Genomic DNA, 22,811 nt, shown 5'->3' with positions numbered 1-22,811 from the left:
CTTCACCACTGCACTCACACCGACTTCAACGAATTGGTGTTTGAATTCGTGGTCATTTTTGGGTAGGGGTGGTGGTGCGTTTTTGGGTTTGGTGGTTTTTGGGGGCAAGGCGGTTGCGGGAAAGGGAGGGGAAGGGTTTCGGTGGGTAGGGGGTGGTGGTGCGACGCGGCTTGTGGTTTCGGGGAGGGGTGCGGTGAGGTGGGGGGAAGGGGGTGGTGGCTGGGTAGTTTAGGTTTTTCCTTTTTTTTTTTAATTTTTTTAATTTTTTTAATTTTTTTATATTTTTTTTATTTTTTTGGGCCAATAATAACACGACACGTGTCGTTATGGACCAACGAATTCCGTTAAGTGGTAGCAAAACTTAAAAAAAGGGCAAGTGTTAGGTAGCAAAATAAAATAAAAGTTTTGATATGTAGCAAAAGTGAAATTGATGTGTTTGTGAGGTTGCAAAAGTCAAAATTTCCTTATTTTTATTTGCTACTTCTATCAAAAATAGAAATTTTATGTTATTTGTAATAATTATTTACTTTCTTTTTTACATGTCACTCCTCTCTATCTCTCTCCTCATCACATCGAGGCATAAATTTAATTTATCTCTGTCCCTTTCACATTCACATACGAATCCGCAACAACAAGCTAAGTTTGTTGCAAATACTACATATAAAAAGTGATAGAGTATAAAACATAATCATGTGCCTCAACCATCAGTTTAAGCTTTTGGTTGCGTTGGTCTTCTAACATGGTATCAAAGATAGCGTGACACAAAGGTCACGGGTTCAAATCTCATCCACCCCCACTTTTAAGTGGAATATTAAGCGCAGGGCATGAGGAGGGCCCATGTTGTATCCACACATCTAGCCCAACGGGCTCTCGTGTGAGGGGGCGTGATAGAGTATGAAACATATTCCTGAGCCTCAACCATCAATTTAAGCTTTTGGTTGAGTTGGTGCTCTAAGAAAAAGAAATAGAGAAATCATTAGGTCTTAGTAAACTATTAAGAGGCAGCTTTGATGAGGGTACATCAACGCCCTCACAGCGCATCTCCATAAAGTTCGGGCACATCGCACATGTAGAAGCATTGACTTGGATTAAGTACATAAAAGCTACGTCATTATGCTACGTAGTTATGCTACGTAATACTACGTCCATTTTGAAGGTTATAAAAAGGAATGAATTCAATCGTTAGTTGGAGCACCAATTCATCAAGAAACAGGCAAAAAGACCCTTTATTATCTTATATGATGAAGATGATCAAGAAGCATGTTGAGGTTCTTCTACTAATCGTTGCCATTGTATTCATGATGGCGGCAACTGGCGTTGATGCTTTTCTCTGCGCACATCAAGGGGAATTTTGTGTGGCTGGTTTCTGTTGTGGTGTTACCGTGCCACCTTTATCCTGCACCGGTTGGTTCAGTGGTACATGCGAACCTTAACCAATTGCGGCATCTGCATACCTTCATTTTTTACTTCAGCTGCTCAGTTTTATACAATCTCCGTTAATTTTTAGTTGTAATAAAGGGGTATTATTATTTGTAGTTGCTCAGTTTTATTCCGTCCTTTGTTGCAACTAAAAAATAACAGAGGTAGTGCTATTATTTACCTAATAATTTAATAAGCGTCAAACTGCTTGTGTAAGATACCTGGGTATATGTAACATTGAAATGTACTTCTACTTATGATTTATTATTGTCTTGTACCATGTTGTATTGTATTATGTGTTGTTCGAGTTAATCAATTCCTTGTTTAAGTGCGTCTTGTTGTGTACGGTGGGTCACACCATGCATGTGACCGCATGTAAAAGAAAATAGTAACCCGTCCCCTATAATAATGACCGAGTAATCCATGTAAAAGATCTTGGAATCGATTCTCACCCCATCCTTGTAGCTCTCTAAACATCAAAAAAATATATAATGACCGAGCTGAGTAATCCATATAATAATGACCGCGTAACCCATATTACACTAACAAAATAACTCTCCTAGTGGTTGACCACACCGTGTGGCCAGCCACATATAGAAATTTAATTTATGGTACAATTTATGTTAAAAAATAAGAAAATGTAAAAATTAAAAATAGGTTTTATATAAATCGTGCATCGCACGGGTTCTAACCTAGTATCAGTTAAAGACAAGTTTATTTATTTTTAAAAACCAAAAACGTGATTAAAGAGACTTGTCAATTAAAAATTAATTTTTTCTATTAAAAAAGTAACAGTAAACGTATCTAAAAAGACATGTCAGTTAAAAATCAGTTTGATAAATAAATAAATTTTAACCTTTAAATATACGAGTATGTAATTATATATTAATGTTGAATGTGACTAAAAATGTGTCAAAATGCAGATTCATATTATGCCACTATTTTGATAAGATTTTAAGAAGATGAAATTTTAAGGGAGAACAAATTTATCTTGCTTAAAAGAATTTAATAATAACAAATATATATATATATATATATATATATATATATATATATATATATATATATATATATATATATATATATATATATATATATATATATATATATATATATATATATATATATATATATATATATATATATCCATCCAACAAAATATAGTCTATATTTATACAAGATTCTCAAATTACCAACTTTTATCTTTATCAGCTTGATTCATTCGAGTAAATAACTAAACTTTATATTCTCCAATTAAATTATTTATAATTTTAAAGCTTAAAATTTATCAAAATAATACTACCAGCAAATTACCCGCAAATTACCTTTTCATTCGTTCCTTTTTCGAAGGAAAAAATTGGTCATTCTCTTTAGTCTTTACTACTTTGTTCTGCTTTGCTGTAGGGCCTCGTTACTAAGTTAAACGAGTGGTTGTGGCCAGAGGTGGTTTGTTTAACTTAAATCTTATATGGTTTAATAGTCTAATCCGATTTAATTTGAATTAAGTATTTAATTTGAATAATTTTGAACAAAAACACACTCTTTTATCACGAGGTTATAATTTGTCAAAAAAATAAAAAATAAAAAAAAATTAGAGGTGTAGAAATAAAAAAAGTAGAGGTGTAGATCCATCACGTATAAAAAAATAATTATACTGATATATACCTATATTTCAAAAAATAAAAAAATAAAAAATTCACTCATAAGTCATAACTAATTAAGATTTTCTTATAAGTTTAATTGTTTAAGCTTAAAATTCTCTTTAATACAGCCACAGGCTTAGGGTTTACAAGAGGTTAAGGCGTTAAGCAGTTTAGGGATTGACTTACTTATTATTTTTTTTTATTTTTTTATTTTATTTTTTTGACAAAGGGTTGACTTACTTACTTGTCTATATAAACATTAACTTGAGATTATTGAGTTCATTAAAGCTCTTCTTTGTTTTAATTAAGTAGTCAAAAAAAATTCTTTTTATTTTTTTGAAAGAGCAGTCAATTAAAAAAAAAATGATGCATCTTCACACCAATAATCTTCCATCAACATCATACTCAAATTACATGGAATGGACTCCTGAAGAATTCCTCAAAAAAAAATGGACTCTTCAAGAAAACAAGAACTTTGAAAAATGTCTTACATTATTTGATGGTCTTTTCAATATGGACAAAAATAGTCTCTTCCAACAAGTCTCCAACCTTCTCGACCAATCAAGAACGCCGCTAGAGGTTAAAAATCAGTTCGACCGACTTGTGCACGACATTGGGAGGATCGAAGGTGGCGAGGTTGATTACTTCCTATCACACTGGTACGACAAGAAGGAGAATAGTTGTTGCATTATCCCAACCCCTCCGAAACAAAAGATTAAGAATAGTAGCAACGGGGCTCAGTGGTCTCTTGATGAACACATATAAGTAATTGTTATTGCTACTACGTAGTAGTTTGAAATTTAATTGAACAATATAATGGCTTAATTATTCTTTATTGTTTTGCTTTTAGAAATTGCATAGAATAATTAATGAATCTTAATTATATCACTTACAATAATTATATTGATCATCATTACTCTTTGAATTCTTTAATTATATATATGGAATACAAATTTTAACTACTCGTATAAAATGATAATCTTGATGAATTCTTGAACATAAACTATCATCAATGTTGTTTGATTTATTTTATCTAATATTAACATGTTATTTTTTTTATATATAATTTTCTTGAGAAACTAGGAATCTTAAAAAAAAAAAAAAAAAAAAAAAAGTTATCTTTAAAAGTTTATTATATATGGCCATTATTGTCTCAAACACAATAACCTTGAATTCTTGATCATAAATTTATGATATATAGTTAATGTTTGATTATTCTTTTTTATAAGTATTTACGTACTTTTTTTTTTTTGGTTACGTTAAAAAAATTTACCTTTCCAACATGATTTCTTATATATATACACACACTTTTTTTGTACTCTTTGCACCACACTAATATTGAATTCTTGATCATAAATCTATGATACATCATATGTTAAATTTTTTTGTGAAGATATAATGCTTAAATGTAACTTGGATTTTCGTTGTGAGTCTTGTAACCCTACTATTTTATTTATTTATTTTTGTGAAAACATTGCATACATTTGATATATTTTCAAATGGCTACAATTAAATTGTAGCCATTATATTAAACCTAATCACAACCATTTATTTTATATGACTAATATAAACCATTGATAGGGTCTTGAATAGTAATATTTTGTAAAAAATAAAATAAAATAAAAATAAAAATATGTGGGGCACGTCCTTTCTATCAGTTTTTCATGTTTATGGAGTTTTTTTTTTTTTTTTTTTTTTTTTTTTTTTTTTCTGGCTTTTTATTGTTGATTTAGAAATCAGAATTCATACACCTGCATAATAGCTTCGTTCCCTCGTAAAGCTTGGGGAATCGAAAGATCTTAGCCTTAATTGATCTAGGATAGATTAGATGGAATAACTCAGAATAAATTGAGGAGCAAAGCCAAAAAATTTACTCTGCAAAAGAAACTGACAAAACATCGTGGCCTTTTTTTTTATACTAGTATTATTTTTTAAAAATTAAAAGTAATCTATATCAACGATTTATATTGGTCACATAATAAATAAATGGTTGTGATCAAATTAAAAACTACGTATAATAGCTAAAATTACTGTATATTGTAGCCACTTAAAAGTCATCCTTATTTGGCATACTATTTGCATGTTTCTTGAATTTAAGAATCCTAAACCCTCCTTAATCCCGAATAAAAAATCTTAAACCCACCTTAATTTTTAATTTTCCTATTATAGGCTTTTTTATAATCGGAGTGGAGATTTATGGATTGAGTGATTGGAGAAGCATATCAAGGTCGGTTGTGTTAACAAGAGATGCAAGCCAGGTAGCTAGCCATGCCCAAAAGTTCTGTATCAAGAAAAAATGTCCGAAAGTCACTAAGAGGTCTAGCATCCATAACTTTACTACCGTTAGTGTTGATGAAGCTATCGATCTTTATAGAAAAGCGAAACTTTCATCTCAATTGCTATACGTGTATCTACAAAAACTTGGTTATGCACCTAATGTTCCCGATCAACAAGAAGCTCATACATCAGAGCCTCTACAAACACTTGCCTCTGGTTGTGTCCAGCAACAAGCTTATGTACCGGAGCCTCTAAATACACTTGCCTATGGTTGTGTCCAACAAGAAGCTTATGTACCGGAGCCTCTAAATACACTTGCCTATGGTTGTGTCCCACAAGAGACTCATATGCCGGAGTCTCCAGAGATGTATGAGTCTCTAGAGATGCTTGTCAAGGTACCCTCATTGGATCCTCTGGATGTACTTGCCTCTAGTTGGGTTCAACAAGAAGTCTATACATCAGCACCAAGGGCAGAAGAACCATGAACAAAACGAACAAGAGAACGAAGCAAGTGTCCTTAATTAGTCCAATGCGTATGTAGTAGTAGCATTTTGACTTATTAAGCAATTAGTAAGCTGTATGGTTGGTTTATTTGAGATTAATTAAGGAATTAGTAGCCATGAACTAGTGTCTAGTAAGTTGTTGTTGAGGATAGCTTGGATCAGGCCCAGGCCCAATACATAGAAGAGTCTAGAGCTCGTGTTTACTGAGTTTGTTAAGTTAGTTACAACAGTTTACTTCTTTTGTCCTTTAGTGAGTTATATAAATACTTTCTCACAGCTGTAAAAAGTTAGTTAGTTGTATTAATTTCCTTTAATACATTTCAATAAAATTCTCTCTCTTCTTCCTCTAAATTTGTTCTTTGCTTGTTGTCTTTAATGGAGAAATCGTGATTTTGACATGGTATCAGAGCGATCGATGTTGGGATTCTGAAGTTTTTCCGCTGCGATTTTCGTCAAATTTCCTCTGGTTTGATTGTTCAACTTTCTTCGAATTTTTTTATTCTGATTTTGTGATTCTTGAGTTGTTTTTTATTCGGTTGATTGAGGTTGAAGTTTTTTGGATTATTTTTTGGAATTTTTTGTTCAATTGTTGATTGATCTTCTGTTTTGTTGAGAATTCTGGAATTTGAAGTATTGTTGAGAATTTTTGTGGATTGGTTAAGCCGTTCTTTTGAGAAATTGTTCATTCTAATCTGGGTTGTCTAAGATTATTTGGGATTATAGATTGTTGAATATTTGGTTGATTGGGGTATTTCTGCTGATTGTTTCTTGGATTCAATTCTGTTTTCTGGTTCTTATTTGGGATTTGAGAGTTGTTTTTGGATTTGTTTTTGAGTTGATTGATTGTTTCTTTGAGAAAATGGGTTCAACGGATTCTGATAATTCTAGGGTTCTTGAACTTACTCAAGATCCTAGCACAATTTACTATATACATCCTTCTGATAACAGTACACATAAGTTCATCTCTGAAGTTTTTGATGGTGACAATTATTCTTCCTGGAAAAGATCAATGGTAATTGGGTTGTCAACTAAGAATAAGTTGAGTTTTGTTGATGGAACTTTGTCTGTTCCTACTTCTGGAGATGATACCTATAAGGCATGGGTCAGATGCAATGACCTTGTAATAGGATCGGATGGATTCTTGGTGTCTTAGGACCTGTGACCAAGAAGAGTATCTTTTTCTATAAAACTGCAAGAGAGATGTGGAAGGATTTGGAAGAGAGATATGGTCAAGTTTCTTCTACTGAGTTATATGGGATTCAAGAAGAAATTTCTGCAGTTCATCAAGGAACTGAAGAGATAGCAGAATTTTTTGCAAAGATTAAAGTTCTTTGGGATCAGCTTGATGATGTCAACCCTATTCCTGTTTGTACCTGTAATGGTTGTACTTGCAATGTTACTGGGAAGTTTTTGAAAATTCAGCAAGATTACAGGTTGTTACAGTTTCTCATGAAATTAAAAGATGAATACAAACAAGTCAGGAGCAATATTCTGATGATGCAACCTCTTCCTACTCTACCTTTGGCATATAGAATGCTACTGCAAGAACAGAAGCACAAACAAATCAACGAGAGTGCTTCTGCTGGAACTTCTTCAGAGGCTTTTGCTTTTGCAGCAGATAGAAGAAGGTTCAATGATAGGTCTAATTTTCAGACAAACAACTCTCAGTCAAGTGGTAGATTTGGTTAGAACAATCAGTCTTATGGTTCTCAGTCTTATGGATCCAAAGGAAATTTTCAGGGAAGGAGCAATACTACTGGATACAAAGGGAGAAGTATGTTTTTCTGTGATCATTGCAAGATGAATGGGCATACTATGGACAGGTGTTTCAAGTTAAAAGGGTATCCACCTGATTTAAGGCTAATGGTCAAAAGAAGTTTGCAAATATGGTTCAAGGTGATGGTTCCTTTGCTGCTGAACAGTGTGATAGCAACTGTAATGATGAGGATCTTGTCTCAGCAACTTTTACAAGGGGTCAGTACACTAAGCTAATGAGTTTTCTTGACAATTCCAAAGAAGAAAATCCTGTGACTACAACTGTTTCCAAAGAAGAACACAAGTCTGCAGCAAATTTTGCAGGTAAAATGTGTCTTTTTTCAGCTTTTAAGCATGGATGGATTATTGATAGTGGGGCTACAGATCACATTTGTTATGATTTGTCATTGTTTGATTCTTTTTCTGCTGTGCAAAATGGAGATAATACTATTACAGTTCCTGATGGCAGTGAGATGTCTGTTTCCAAAATAGGAGAAGTAACCCTAGAGCAGAACATAGTCCTCAAAGATGTCCTTTATGTCCCTGAGTTTCAATTCAACCTAATATCTGTTCATAAACTTTGTAGGGACTTAAAATGTAGTGTAAAGTTTACCTCTGACTCTTGTATTATACAGGATCATTCCTTGACCAGGGAAACTGTTCTTGGTAGACAGAAATCTGGGTTATACCATGCTGGTAATAGAGTGCAACCTATTCCTTATGATGATTATAGCTCTCTCAATTCTAAGGTTCCTGATTCTTCTACTACTGTAAGTAATCACATAGTTACTTATGCTAGTTCAAAAACAAATAATGCTAAGCTATGGCACTTAAGGCTTGGTCATGTTCCTTTTAAGCAAATAGGTTTTATTGTTCCAGAAATAAAGAATAAAAGTCTGTGTGATAGTATCTGTCAAATATGTCCTAAAGCTAGGCAGACTAGAATATCTTTTCCATGTAGTGAAATAAAAACTCTTGTTCCTTTTGAGTTAATACATGTTGATATTTGGGGACCTCTTAGGTTCAAAACTCATAATGGATGCTCTATGTTTCTCACTATTGTTGATGATTTCACTAGAATGACATGGATTCATATGCTCAATTTCAAGTCTGATGCTGTTCAAATTCTTTTTGACTTTTTTGCTTTTGCTGAAAAACAACATGGTTATCCTGTTAAGAGTATAAGGTCAGATAATGCAAAAGAATTTCCCGAGGGCCGGGAAAAATTGTTGAGTTGTATACTGGGAAAGGGATACATCATCAGTCTAGTTGTGTAGATACTCCACAACAAAATGGTATTGTAGAAAGAAAACACAAACATTTGCTAGAAACAGCCAGAGCACTTTACTTTCAGTCTAAAGTTCCTCAAATATATTGGGGGAAGTGTGTTCAGAGTGCAGCTCATCTCATAAATAGGATGCCTTTGTCAGTTTTAAATAATCAAACTCCTTATCAGAAACTTTATGGAAAACCTCCTAATCTTTCTCATTTAAGAGCTTTTGGTTGTCTTTGTCATGTTTCAACTTCTAAAGTTGGAAGAACTAAATTTGACCCTAGGGCAGACCCTTGTGTTTTTATAGGATATTCTCCTACCCAAAAAGGTTATAAAGTTTTGCATTTGGAGAACAATGTGATTTATGTAAGTAGGGATGTTCATTTTCATGAACAAAATTTTCCTTTTCATTTTCTACCACAAAAGGTTCTGTTCCTTTTCAATTCTTTTTACCAAATCAGAACAATGATCATATTTTCACTGATCCTTTCTTAGATATCACAGAAGGTTATCCTGCTACTAAAATCTTTCCTAATAATAATTCTTCATCTTCCTCTAATTCTTCTGATCAAGATACAGGTTATAGTTCCAGTTTCACTAATAGTCAATATGATTCTATTTCTTCTTCAAATTCTTCAACACTTCCTTATCCTGTTCAATCTGTTTTAGCTCCAGTTCTTATGAGATTTCTGATATTCTTTCAAGGTTAGTTACTAATGAAAACACTGACATTAGAAAATCTTCAAGGCCTAGACAGATTCCTGCTTGGAGAAATGATTATGATTGTAGCATGACTTCTAGGTCTTCAAAAAAGGCTAACCTGTCTTATTAGTGTAATCTGGTTTGTTATTCTAACATTCCTGAGTCTAAAAAGGCTTTAGCTGTTCTTTCCTCTTCTCTAAAAGAACCAAGTACTTATAAAGAAGCTTCTAAGAGTTCTGACTGGATTGATGCTATGAAAAAAGAGATTGATGCACTAGAAAAGAATCAGACATGGGAAATTGTTGATCTTCCTGCTGGAAAAAACCCATAGGATGTAAATGGGTGTTTAAAATAAAATTGAAGGCAGATGGTACAATAGAAAGGTTCAAAGCAAGACTTGTTGCAAAAGGTTATACACAGAAGTTTGGAATAGATTATGAAGAGACATTTTCTCCTGTTGTGAAAATGTCTACAATCAGATGTGTGATAGCTTTGGCTGCTAGTAAAGGTTGGAATATGTTTCAGTTGGATGTCAATAATGCTTTTTTGCATGGAGACCTCAATGAGGAGATCTATATGGTTCTATCTAAAGGTTTGAAAGGTGCTCCGTCCTAGAAAAGTTTTAAAACTCAACAAGTCTTTGTATGGATTAAAACAAGCCTCAAGACAATGGTATGCAAAGTTAGTGACAGAGCTTGCAAAGAAAGGGTTTGTGCAGAGTCATAGTGATGCATCTATGTTCTTAAAATTGCTGCCATCTATGTAGATGACATAATATTGACTGGAGATGACTAAGAAGCTATTGTTGATCTGAAACAACATCTTGACAAAGTTTTCAGTATTAAAAATCTAGGGAAGCTTAGCTAATTTCTTGGGATAGAAGTGACTTATCTTGATGAAGGAGTGGTCTTGACTCAAAAGAAGTTTACTCAAGAATTGCTGACAGAATGTGATTTTCCTCTTGAAAGGAGTGCTGTTACTCCCCTGCCACAAAATCTGAAGTTGTCTGCTAAAGATGGTGTTCTGCTATCTGATGCTTCTTTGTACAAAAGTTCACTAGGCGAAAATATGAATTGGCCACCGGTTCAAAACCCCCCAATGCCACCGGTTTTGAACCGGTGGTCATTTGGGGGGTGGCAATAGCTCCTTTAAAAAGCCACCGGTTCAAAACCGGTGGCAAAAATCATTATTGCCACCGGTTAACCGGTGGCAATAGTCACTTCCCACTTTTTTTTTTTTTGATATTAAATTTTATGCCACCGGTTAACCGGTGGCAATTGTCCCATATAATTTTTTTTTAATTCACTTGAAATACCAAACAATTAAACCAACAAAAAAAATTCCCAATATCAAAATATAGATATAATGGCAATATCAAACAATTAGACCAACAAAAAAATTCCCAATATCATATTATCAATTTACCATTCAATATAATCGCAAACTTACAACATATAATTAATCAAAAACAAACTTACGACATCTACCCATTACAACATATAAATCAAAAAAAAAAAATACAATATAAATCAAAAAAAAAATTACAACATCAAAATAAAAAAAAAAAAAAAAAACCCATACAACATCTAAATCAATAATCCTAAATCTTGATTCTTCAATTGAAGATCTAAATCAATATACCTGCATCAATTAAAACAAAAAAAAACAAATCGATTAAAAAAAAAAAAAAACTCAGAACACTATGCATAATCGATTACAATCATTCAAAAAAACCCAGAAAAAAAACCCATAATTAAAATCGAATTAAAATTGATTTTAAAACTCAGAAAATTCGATTTAAAAAACCCAGAAAAATTCGATTGAAAACCCAGAAAAAATCGATTTCAAAACCCAAAAAAAACCCAGAAGAAATCGAATAAAATCGATTAAAATCAAATAAAAATCGAATTAATGCCGATTTTAAAACTCAGAAAATTCGAATTAAAAAGCCCAGAAAAATTCGATTTAAAAACCCAGATAAATTGGATTTAAAAACCCAGAAAAACCAAGAAGAAATCGAATTAAATAGATTAAAATCAAATAAAGTTCGAATTAAAATCGAGTAAAACCGAATTAAAATTGAATTAAAATTAAAAAAAATCAATTAAAATCAAACCCTAACCTCGATTAAAGTCGGTGTTCGTGGTGGTATTCTAGCGGCGGTTCCAACGAATGGACGAGCTCCAAGGAGGGAGGCAAGAACCATGCTTTCAGAGGCGGCAACAACCGAAGAAGCAGAAGAAGTAGCTGCTACCGCTCCGTGGGCTTCTTCTTTTTCTGAGCCTGCTCGAAAGGTAACTCGAGAGTAGAAAGAACTAGCCGCCGGGTCGCACGACAGAAGAACACCCAACATAAAGATGGAAATGAGATCGAGATTGTTGCGGGAGTGGAGATTTTCAGACTTTTTTTCTCAAGAATTCGAGCAAGAGAAGGAGATGAGAAAGAGAAAGAGAAGGAGGAGATAGAAGAAGAAGGAGATCGAAGAAGAAGGAGGACGAATTGAAAGAGAACAAAGAGAGGGGAGAGCAGGAGAGAGAAAGAGGATGAGCGGCTGTGAGGAATTGAATGAGTAGGGTTTGGGGTTTATAAGGGGGGCGGTTTTTTTTTAATTGATTATTGCCACAGGTTCAAACCGGTGGCCTTTACTATTTTTGCCACTGGTTCGGTTTGAACCGGTGGCAATTTAAATTAGCCTATCTCGCCCATTTTTTAAGCCACCGGTTTTCGAAAACCGGTGGCCATAGAGCGGTGCCTCTTTGCATTTTTCTACTAGTGGTTTGATAGGAAAACTGAACTTTCTGACAAACACCAGACCAAATCTTACTTACACAGTTCAACATTTGAGTCAATTCATGCAAAATCCTAGAACTACTCATTGGGAAGCTTTACAGCATACATTGAGATATGTTTATCATACAGCAGGGCAAGGAATTCTGTTAAAAGCCTCAAATCCTTTGACTCTACAAGCTTTTAGTGATTTAGACTGGGGTGCTTGTATTGATAGCAGAAAGAGTATAACTGGTTATGTCTTGCAGCTAGGTTCTTCCCCTATTATTTGGAAGTCTAAAAAGCAGGCAACTACTTCTAAGTCATCATCAGAGTCTGAATACAGAGCTATGGCTTGTGCTGCTGCTGAAGTTACATGGATGGTCAGACTACTACAAGAGCTTGGGGTTTCTAATTTGCTTCCTGTCACTCTTCATTGTGACAACCAGTCAGCATTACACATTGCAAGGAATCCAGTTTTCCACGAGAGGACAAAGCATATAGAAATCGACTATCATTTCACTAGAGAGAAAGTGATGGAAGGGATAATTCAGTTGACTTATCTTCCCACAAAGTCTCAGCTTGCAGATGTTTTTACCAAGATCCTGCCTTCTGCTCAATTCTCTGAGTTGTTGTCCAAGTTAGGACTGTTCAAACCACAGTAAGTCTAGCTTGAGGGGGGGTGTTGAGGATAACTTGGATCAGGCCCAGGCCCAATACACAGAAGAGTCCAGAGCTCATGCTTACTGAGTTTGTTAAGTTAGTTACAATAGTTTACTTCTTTTGTCCTTTAGTGAGTTATATAAATACTTTCTCACAGCTGTAAAAAGTTAGTTGTATTAATTTCCTTCAATACATTTCAATAAAATTCTCTCTCTTCTTCCTCTAAATTTGTTCTTTGCTGGTTGTCTTCAATGGAGAAATCGTGATTTTGACAGTTGTCTGGTTAGTTTATTTCAGATTAATTAGCAAAGTGTTACTGTATTATTAGTACGTTTGGATGAATAATATTAGAGTTAATGCGGCCAATAAAGATATCGTAGATTACTCGCTTGCTAAATTTACAGGTGAGTATTATGATTGTTTTACAATGCAAATAATTATTTTTATGTATTCTGAACTTCCTATACAAAATCTTTGGATGAAATTTCACTATCACTACAATGACAAAATAAATTGAATTAGTTTAAAATTAGTTAATTCCATTTTTAAAAAATCACAAACGTTACTATATAAAGACATGTCAAGTAAATATTACTCTCTTCGTACAAGACTAGCAGCTTATTATGCGCTCCCCAAACTCTTGATTTAGAAATCAGTAAAAATTACTCTCTTTAGACTAGAATAATAATTGGGACGTTGGACTTTTTTTAATACCTATGTATTAGCTTTGACCGTAATTTTTTACTAACAAAATAAACATATTTTTATCATAAAATATGTTATAGACTTGTTACATAGGCATTCATATATAGTTTCATAATATAAATTTTAATATAATATTCATTAATATTTAATTATATAAAAATAAAATTAAATTATTGCATCGACATGTGTGTAAGTTGACTGTATGTGTCAGTTGTTTTGAGACAGAGGGAATATTTCAGATGTCAGAGCCTCAAGGGTTGACTTCAATAAAGGATGATCAAATAGCATTCATTTTCAATTAAAAGGGTGTATGTGAATTTCTTCTATTCTGTATATTATATATTTTTATCCATATATGATTCTATATCTCATAACAAAATATTAATCATCTAATGTTTTACTTACAAAAATAAATACTTAAAATTTGTCAAAAATTGAAAGCCTAATTAAATGCAATGCTGATGTCATCTTTTTTTTTTTTTTTATAATTTTAAATTTTGTAGAGTTATCATATTTAACATTTTTGAAATTTAACTATTGGAAGCTTCTATATTACAACTAAAACCTATCAATTTATCTTAGCAAATTGAAATAATTTTAAATAACACACTAATAGATAACCTCCTACATTGAATTATGAATTAGAGAACGTTGAACAGATACTATATCATAATGTTGATGAAAATAAAAAAAAATTTAAATGATAAAATATACGTAATTCTTATTTATATCCATATATAATAGCGATTTATTTTTAGGAAAAATTCACATTTACTACCAGCAAAAGCACCCCGTATCAGATTTACTACCTGTCTAAAAAAATATTTTATATTACTACCACCATATTTTCCTAACTGTAGAAATAACTACCAGTGACTAACTCCGTTATTGTTTCTGTTTGAGGGCCCCACAACAATGGCAGCCACCCCCTCCCCCGCCGGCGCCGGCGCGACCCCACCACACCCCCCTCCCTTTTCCTGTTGTTGCTGCCCCAACCCCCACCCTGTAACGCAAACTACTCCCTTTCCCCTTCCCCCACCGGAAATCGCCCCCCTCCCTATTCCCTACACCGAAAATTGCCCCCCTCCCTAATTCTAAACCACCATCCCCAAACCACCCTAAACGAGGGTTTCGATTTCGGTGGTTTGGGGCTGGTGGTTAAGGATTTCGAATTCGATTTTCGAATTTAGGGTTTTGAGTGGCTGGTGGTTTGGGGCTGGTGGTCGGGGCAACAAGAAGGAGAAAGGGGTTCATGGCTGCGTAGGGGTGGGGGAAGGGTCGAGGCGCCGCTGATGAAGAATTTGGTGGAGTTTCGCGGCGGTGGTGACGGTTTTGCAGCGGGCAGGTGACGATTTCGTGCACCGACCACGAGGTTAGGGGTGGTTGGCAGGTGGAGAAATGGAGGAGGTGGGGTTTGCCGGTTTCGAGGAAACATTTGGCCGCCAGCTAGGGGAGGGGGGAGGGTGGCTGACGCCGGGAAGGGGAGGGGAGATGTTTGAGATTTTTTTTTTTAATTTTTTTTATATAATTTAAATTATTATTTAATGAAATATGGGACCCACTTAACGGAATCTTAACGGATTCTGTTAAGTGGTAGCAATATATACAATTAGGGAATTTGTGTGGTAGTAATTTAAAATATTTTTTTAAACAGGTAGTAAATCTGATATGGGGTGTTTTCCCTAGTAGTAAATGTCAATTTTTCCTTATTTTTAAAATGTAGAAATCTAAACCTATGTTTTATATAAACCGTGCATCGCACGGGTTTTAACCTAGTATAATATATTTCTCTTTATCCCTTATACACTCACAATAAACTTTTGCCTAGCTAGGAATCCGCAACTACAAGTTTGTTGCAAATACATATAAAAAGAAACGGAGAAATCATTTGGTCTTAGTAAACTATTAAGAGGCAGCTTCGATGAAGGGTACTATCTCCATAAAGTTTGGGCACGTCGCACATGTGGAAGCATTGACTTGGATTAAGTTTATATAAAAGCAATGTCATTATGCTACGTTATACATACGTTCATTTTGAAGGTTATAAAATGGAATGAATTCAGTCGTTATTTGGAGCACCAAGAAACAGGCAAAAGACTCTTTATTTCTTTATCTTAATAATCTTATATGATGATGAAGACCAAGAAGCATGTTGGGGCTCTCCTACTAATCGTTGCCATTATATTCATGATGGCGGCAACTGGTGTTGATGCTTTTCTCTGCGCACATCAAGGGGAAGCTTGTGTGGCTGGTTACTGTTGTGGTCCCAACGCGCCACCTTTATCCTGCACCGGTTGGTTCAGTGGTACATGCCAACCTTATTAGCCCATTGCAGCATCTGCATACCTTCATTTCTTGCTTCAGTTGCTCTGTTTTATACGACCTCCGTTAATTTTTAGTTGCAAAAAAAAAAAGGGTATAATTATTTAAAAAAAATCTTTTTTGTAACTAAAAATAAAGGAGATAGTACTTTTATTTACTTAATTAATTCAATAAGCGTCAAACTGCTTATGATTTATTATCGTTGTGTACCATTCTGCATTTTGTGTTGTTTGAGTTAACCAATCCCTTGTTTAAGTGCATCTTGTGTATGGTTGGTCACAGTATGTGATCGCTTATACTGCTTGTAAAAGAAAAAAGTAATCCCTATGATTATGACCGAGTAATATATATATATACTTGCCTCTAGCTAGCTTAGTTTGGTTCAACAAGAAGCCTATACATCAGCCATGAACAAAACAAACAAGAGAACGATGCCAGTGTTCTAAGTATAGTACATAGTAATAGCATTCTGACTTATTACATAGTAAGTTGTATAGTTATATACTTATTACATAGTAAGTTGTATAGTTATATACTTATTACATAGTAAGTTGTATAGTAAGTTGTATAGCATCCAAACGTACTAATATATACTTATTACATAGTAAGTTGTATAGTATTCTTTCTGAACAATTCAGCTAAGTATATATTAGTACGTTTGGATGAATGAAATTAGAGTTAACATGGCCGAATAAAGATATCTTACATTACTTGCTTGCTAAATTTACAGGTGAGTTACACTATCCAATAGGAGTATTATGATTGTTTTACAATGCTAATATTTTCATGTATTCTGGACTTCCTATACAAAATCTTAGGAAGAAATTTTACTATCACCACAATGAGAAATAAATTGAATTAGTTTAAAAGAGTTTATTCCACTGAAAAAAAATCACGAACGTTACTATATAAGGACATGTCAAGTAAATATTACTCTCTTCGTACAAGACTAGCAGCTTATTATGCGCTCCCCAAACTCTTGATTTAAAAATTAGTAAATACCTAGTATTACTCTCTTCATTAGAATAATAACTGGGACGTTGGACTATTTTTAATACCTACTTGTATGTATTAGCTTCGACCGAAATTTTTTACTAACAAAATAAAATTTATCATAAAACATGTTTTTATTTTTTTATTTTTTTTTTTGAGGAAATATCATAAAATATGTTGTTACATAGGTATTCATATATAGTTTCATAATATAAATTTTAATTAATATTAATTATATAAAATAAAATCAAATTTTTTTGCATCGACATGTGTGTAAAGTTGACTGGTGTGTCAGTTGTTGTGAGACAGAGGTAGTACTTCAGATGTCAATGCCTCAAGGGTGGACTTCAATAAAGGATGATCAAATAACATTCATTTTTAATTGAAAGGGTGTATGTGAATTTCTTTCATTATATTATATATTTTTATCCATATAGGCTTCTATATCTCAAAACAACATATTAATCATTTAATGCTTTACGTACAAAAATTAATACTTAACATTTATCAAAATTTGAAATTTTATATTATTTGTAATAAATGTTTTTTTTTTTCCCATGTCATCACTCCTCCCTATCTCTCTTTTCATACATCCATCCATGCATATACTACGTAAATAATATACTAGATTCACAAAGTCTTATATATGGCTGGCCACACCGTGTGGTAGAAATTACTTGGTCAGTGTAATAGGCACATGGTGTGGCTGGCTACACATGCACATGACGGGCTATACTAAATTAGACTTGTGCGGTGCATGATTTAAATAATATTATTGTCATGTATGTATAAAAAAGTGTGTGTATATATATATATATATATATATATATATATATATATGTATACATATATATTATTTATTTTTTATTTTTTTTACAAGAAAAAAGGATTTCATTAATGAAAGATAACCAAACAGCATTACAAACAATTCCGAGGAAATCTAAAATTCCAATACAGATACAATTTACCTTAAAACTAGTTACATCACTGATTCAATCAACGATCGCCTTTATAAAAATCTTCATCTGAAGCAATATAATCTGTGAGTTAGCACTAATTCGGCTTGAGATCCACATATGAATAAAAGTTTGGGTGAAAAAACTCATATGGCCTTCTAGACACTTTTGGAGATTGTGAAACCCTAAATCTTCAATCTTTGACAGACGAACAAACAAATAAATTAAACCTAATAGAATAAACTCCATCATAAAGATGTGATCCTTTATTGAAAACAATTAAAAAGTTTTTTTGGGCTTACCACCGGTAAAAACACCGATGGAGGCTCCTACAAAAATTTACAATTGAGACCAGAAGAAAAGAGATGGAAGAGAAAGAGAGAGAAGAGAAGATTGAAGGAAAACCTTCAAGAAAATAGAGAAAATCTAGCAATGGAGGCTAGAAAAACCCTCACAAAGGAGAAAACCTAGAGGGAACCAAAAAACCCTCCCAAGGAGAAAACCTAGAGGGAACTATATCGTGGTATTTCTTCTCAGTTAAGGGGAAATTTTGAGTGGGAACGGTTGTAGTATATTGTACTGGTGTGTGACTGGAAAATTGTTAAACGCGGGCCTGGGCCGCACCCGCAAACCAAGAGAGTGAGTCCACTTTACAAGTCCAAGGAGGTTCCATCCCAAAACCATATGGCAATAGGAGGAGTAGCCTCTTAGCCTTATAAAGTGTTTAACTCTCTCTTCTTAAATCAATGTGGGACTCTTACATGTGTTACTTGGTGGGATTTACTTCAACAAAAATATAAAATGTAATTTTTGTGGTAAAATAAAAAATAAATAATAAATAATGTAATTTTAAAATTTAAGAAGGGTATTTTGGGAAAAGACTAATTTATCAACCAAAAAGGTCTTTCTCTTGTGGAGACTCCCTACTACAGGTTAAGAAACCGGTGATAACTTGAACAACCGGTTTAGTCTCCTAAAGTTACATTTCGTAACTGCAGTCCCCTACTTTTACATTTCTTGGAAGTTTAGTCCCCTCTAGAAGTCTTAACTCAGTTTTGTTGCAAATATATATAAAAAGAAACGGAGAAATCATTTGGTCTTAGTAAACTATTAAGAAGCAGCTTCAATTAAGGGTACCTCACGGTGCTGCCAGCGCATCTCCATAAAGTTTGGTCGCATCGCACATGGTACTTAGTTATGCTACGTAATACGTTCATTTTGAAGGCTATAAAAAGGAATGAATTCAATCGATGGATCATAGCACAAAGAAACAGGCAAAAGACTAGTCTTTCTTTAACCTATATGATGATGAAGACCAAGAAGCATGTTGGGGCTCTCCTACTAATCGTTGCCATTATATTCATGGCGGCGGCAACTAGTGTTGATGCTTTTCTCTGCGCACAAAAAGATGAATTTTGTGTGGCTGGTTACTGTTGTTCTGGTGGCCCAGCTTTAACCTGCAGCGGTTGGCTTAGTGGTACATGCATACGGATGGATGGCCAACCTTAGCCAATTGCGGCATCTACATACCTTTAATTACTGCTATTTTTAGTTGCAACAAAGGAGTAATATTTGTGAGACATAAGAATTCCTTGTTGCAATTGAAAAATAAAGGAGGTAGTACTTTTATTTACCTAATTTAATAATCGTCAAACTGCGTGCTTGTGTAGGAGACCATGAGTACATGTAACGTTGAAATGTACTTCTACTTATGATTTATTATTGTCGTGTACCAATCGGTGTTGTATTGTATTATGTGTTGTTTGGTGTTAATCAATTCCTTGTTTGCGTCTTGTAGTGTACGGTGAGTCACATCTAAAGAATAAAGTAATCTGACCCTTATAATAATGATCGGGTAATCCATATAAGAGATCTTGAGATCGATTTTTACCTCCGTCCTTGCATTGTGGCTCTCTAAACACAAAAAAAAAAAAAAAATGGCCGAGTAATCCATATAATAATGATTAATGACCGACAAACCTATATTACACTAACCAAATAACTCTCATGGTGCTTGGTCACACCGTGTGGCCAGCCATATATAGATATTTAAATATGGTACAACTTATGTTAAAAAAAGTCAATTACTGATTTAATATAGTATATTGATGATAAAAAATATTAATCGTTGAACATATTAATTATGATGAATAATAATTAATAATGTGTTAACACTCGCTATCCATCGTAAGCTCAAAGCTTACTTTAATTTCTTTTGTCAAATACAAATTTAGAAGGTTTGTCTTACGAATTTGTGAGTCTGCTGGTATAGGATTGCAGATTTAAAAGACTCAAGATACAAAGAGATCTAATCTAAAAGTATTCCTAGACAATTGAAAAGTTATATCCTGTAAGGATGATTTTAAGTGCCGAATGACTTTTATTATTTTTTTTATTTTATCATCATTTAAGAAATCACACCTTTTATTCCATTAAAAGAAATTTACGGGCCGGGAAATGTGCCTAATGAGTCGTGTACAGTCAATCAAAATTTAGTTTATCCCATTTAAAAATTAAATAAATGTGACTAAAGAAACATTTCAATTAAGAATCAATTTATGATTTAATACAGTACGTAAATTGATGAATGATAATATAGATAACACCTTCTTTCAAAAAAAAAAATAAAACCTGTCTTATTAAATCAACTGACCAAGCTTGCGCCTCTGAGTTTTAAGAGAGAGAATTGCACGATCAACCTCATTGATCTTGGGTTTTTTCACAAAAATATTTCCCATTTCAACAAACTAATCAATTGTTAACCCTGTGGTGGGTGTTGAAATCACTTAATCAGCAAGTGTTACACGGCACGGCCGTGGAGGAGGAGGTGGTGGTGGTGCGGTGGTCGATGATAGGTACGAGGAGAGAGAGGGGTTGCGGAAGGAAAGAAGAGGGAACAAGAGTCGCAAGACCGCCGAGTCTTCTAAGCTCGATTTCGTTTTCACTTGTTGATACTTTTTTGAGGGAAAAGTTGGTCATTCTCTTGATCACCTTCACTTATTTTTGCTAAGATATACAAGTGGTTATGGTTGATTTAGGTCTAGTTTAGGGAATAAGATTAGAGGTGTCAATTTGGATGATCGGATCGGGTCTAAGGAAGTCGGATCGAGTCAGGTCAATTTTAAAGTTGAGTCATGTTAAACTATTATGTTCACGCGAGTCCAAATTTGAATCGGATATTTTTCGGGTTGGGTCGGGTGTGGTTTTGACACCTATAAATAAGATATGAATAGGAAATTACAACTTACTCCCTCCATCCCTTAACGACAATTCATTTGCCAAATTTTAGTCAACTCCCAAAATGTTCACAACATTTGTTTTTGGAAAATTTCACATTTGCTACCAGGGAAATGACCCTAATTCACATTTGCTACCCCTTTAATTTTTTATTTTATATTGCTACCACCTAAATAAGAGTTTTTTTAAAAAATCACTACCACTTAACGAAAATCCTAACGGATTCTGCCCCTACGGCAGTTAGGATTTCCGTAAAGTCTATTAAAAAAATAAAAAAAAATTTAAAAATTGAAAATAATTAAAATAAATAAATAAACCACCCTCCCCCCTTCCCCTCCCTTGCCACCCATCCCCTTCCCCATGCCGGCGGCCGGCGCCCATAGCTTCGGCCGGCGCCGGGGCGTACCCACCCCCCTCCCTTCCCCCACCCCTACGCTACCAATGCGAACCCTCTCCCTTTCGTCGTTCTCGCTGCCTCGACTCCTACCCCGAACCAAAACCAAAACCACATCCGGAATTCGCCCCCCAGCCCCGTTCCCCCCACCGAATCTACCCCCTCCCCTTCCCCTACCGCGTTTTCGGCCTTCCCTAACCATAAACCACCACCCCAAAACCACGAAATAAGAATTTAGGGTTGGTGACTGATTGGTTTTCTCGTGAGGGTTGGTGGCTGATTGGGTGGCTAGGGTTTGCGATTTAATTTGTGGCTGGCTGGAGAACCTTCGCGCTGATGGTTGGCTAGGGTTTGCGCTGGAATCGGGTTGGGAATGGAGCCGTTTTCAATTCGTGGTTGTATGAAGGTGTTCGCTAGAATTGGGCTGGGAAAGGGGTTCGCTCTTGGTGGTTGTGTGAAGGTGAGGAGGTGTTGGTGGCGTTTGGGAAGGAGGTGGGCTGCTGGTGGAGTTCGCGGCTGCCGTGGGCTTCATTGGGCGCCGGCGTTGATGGGAAATGGAGGTTGGATGGTGGCAATGAGGGTGGTTGAAGATGGAACGGTGGCGATTAGGTGGTTGCACGATTGTTGGGCTCCACTAACACAAATAGTAACGGCATCCGTCAAATGGTAGTGATATCTAAAATTTTGTTATTTGGGTGGTAGTAAAATAAAATAAAAAATTTAAAGGGGTAGCAAATGTAAATTAGGGCGATTTCCCTAGTAGCAAATGTGAAATTTTCCTTTGTTTTTTTCAACAACCAATTGCATTAATTTTTTACCAAAATTGCCTTCAATTTACAACAATAATATTTGTGAAAATTTAACTTTCCCATGTAAATTTTGCTTTTCTATATACTTTTATTACTTTCTCTCTCTACTTTTTGCATGCCCAATGTAAATTTACATTCCTAATATATTTTTACTATTTCTTATTTATATTTAGGAAATTCTGATTTTTACCACCTTCAAATAACGACTTTATTGAATTTACCACCTCCAAAAAAAAAAAAATTTACTTTACCACCTCATAAAAAAATAAAACATCAGTTTTACCACCAATCACCTCCAACTAACGGATTCCGTCTATAAATCCGTTAGTGGGGCCTACCTTGCACACGTGTCGCCATATTATTGGGTAGGTTTTAGAAAAAAAAAAATTTTAAA

The sequence above is a fragment of the Chenopodium album genome, chromosome 24 (genome assembly GCF_948465745.1).
Source record: "Chenopodium album chromosome 24, dcCheAlbu1.1, whole genome shotgun sequence".
Lineage (NCBI taxonomy): Eukaryota > Viridiplantae > Streptophyta > Magnoliopsida > Caryophyllales > Amaranthaceae > Chenopodium > Chenopodium album.
This window is presented reverse-complemented; position numbering follows the sequence as displayed.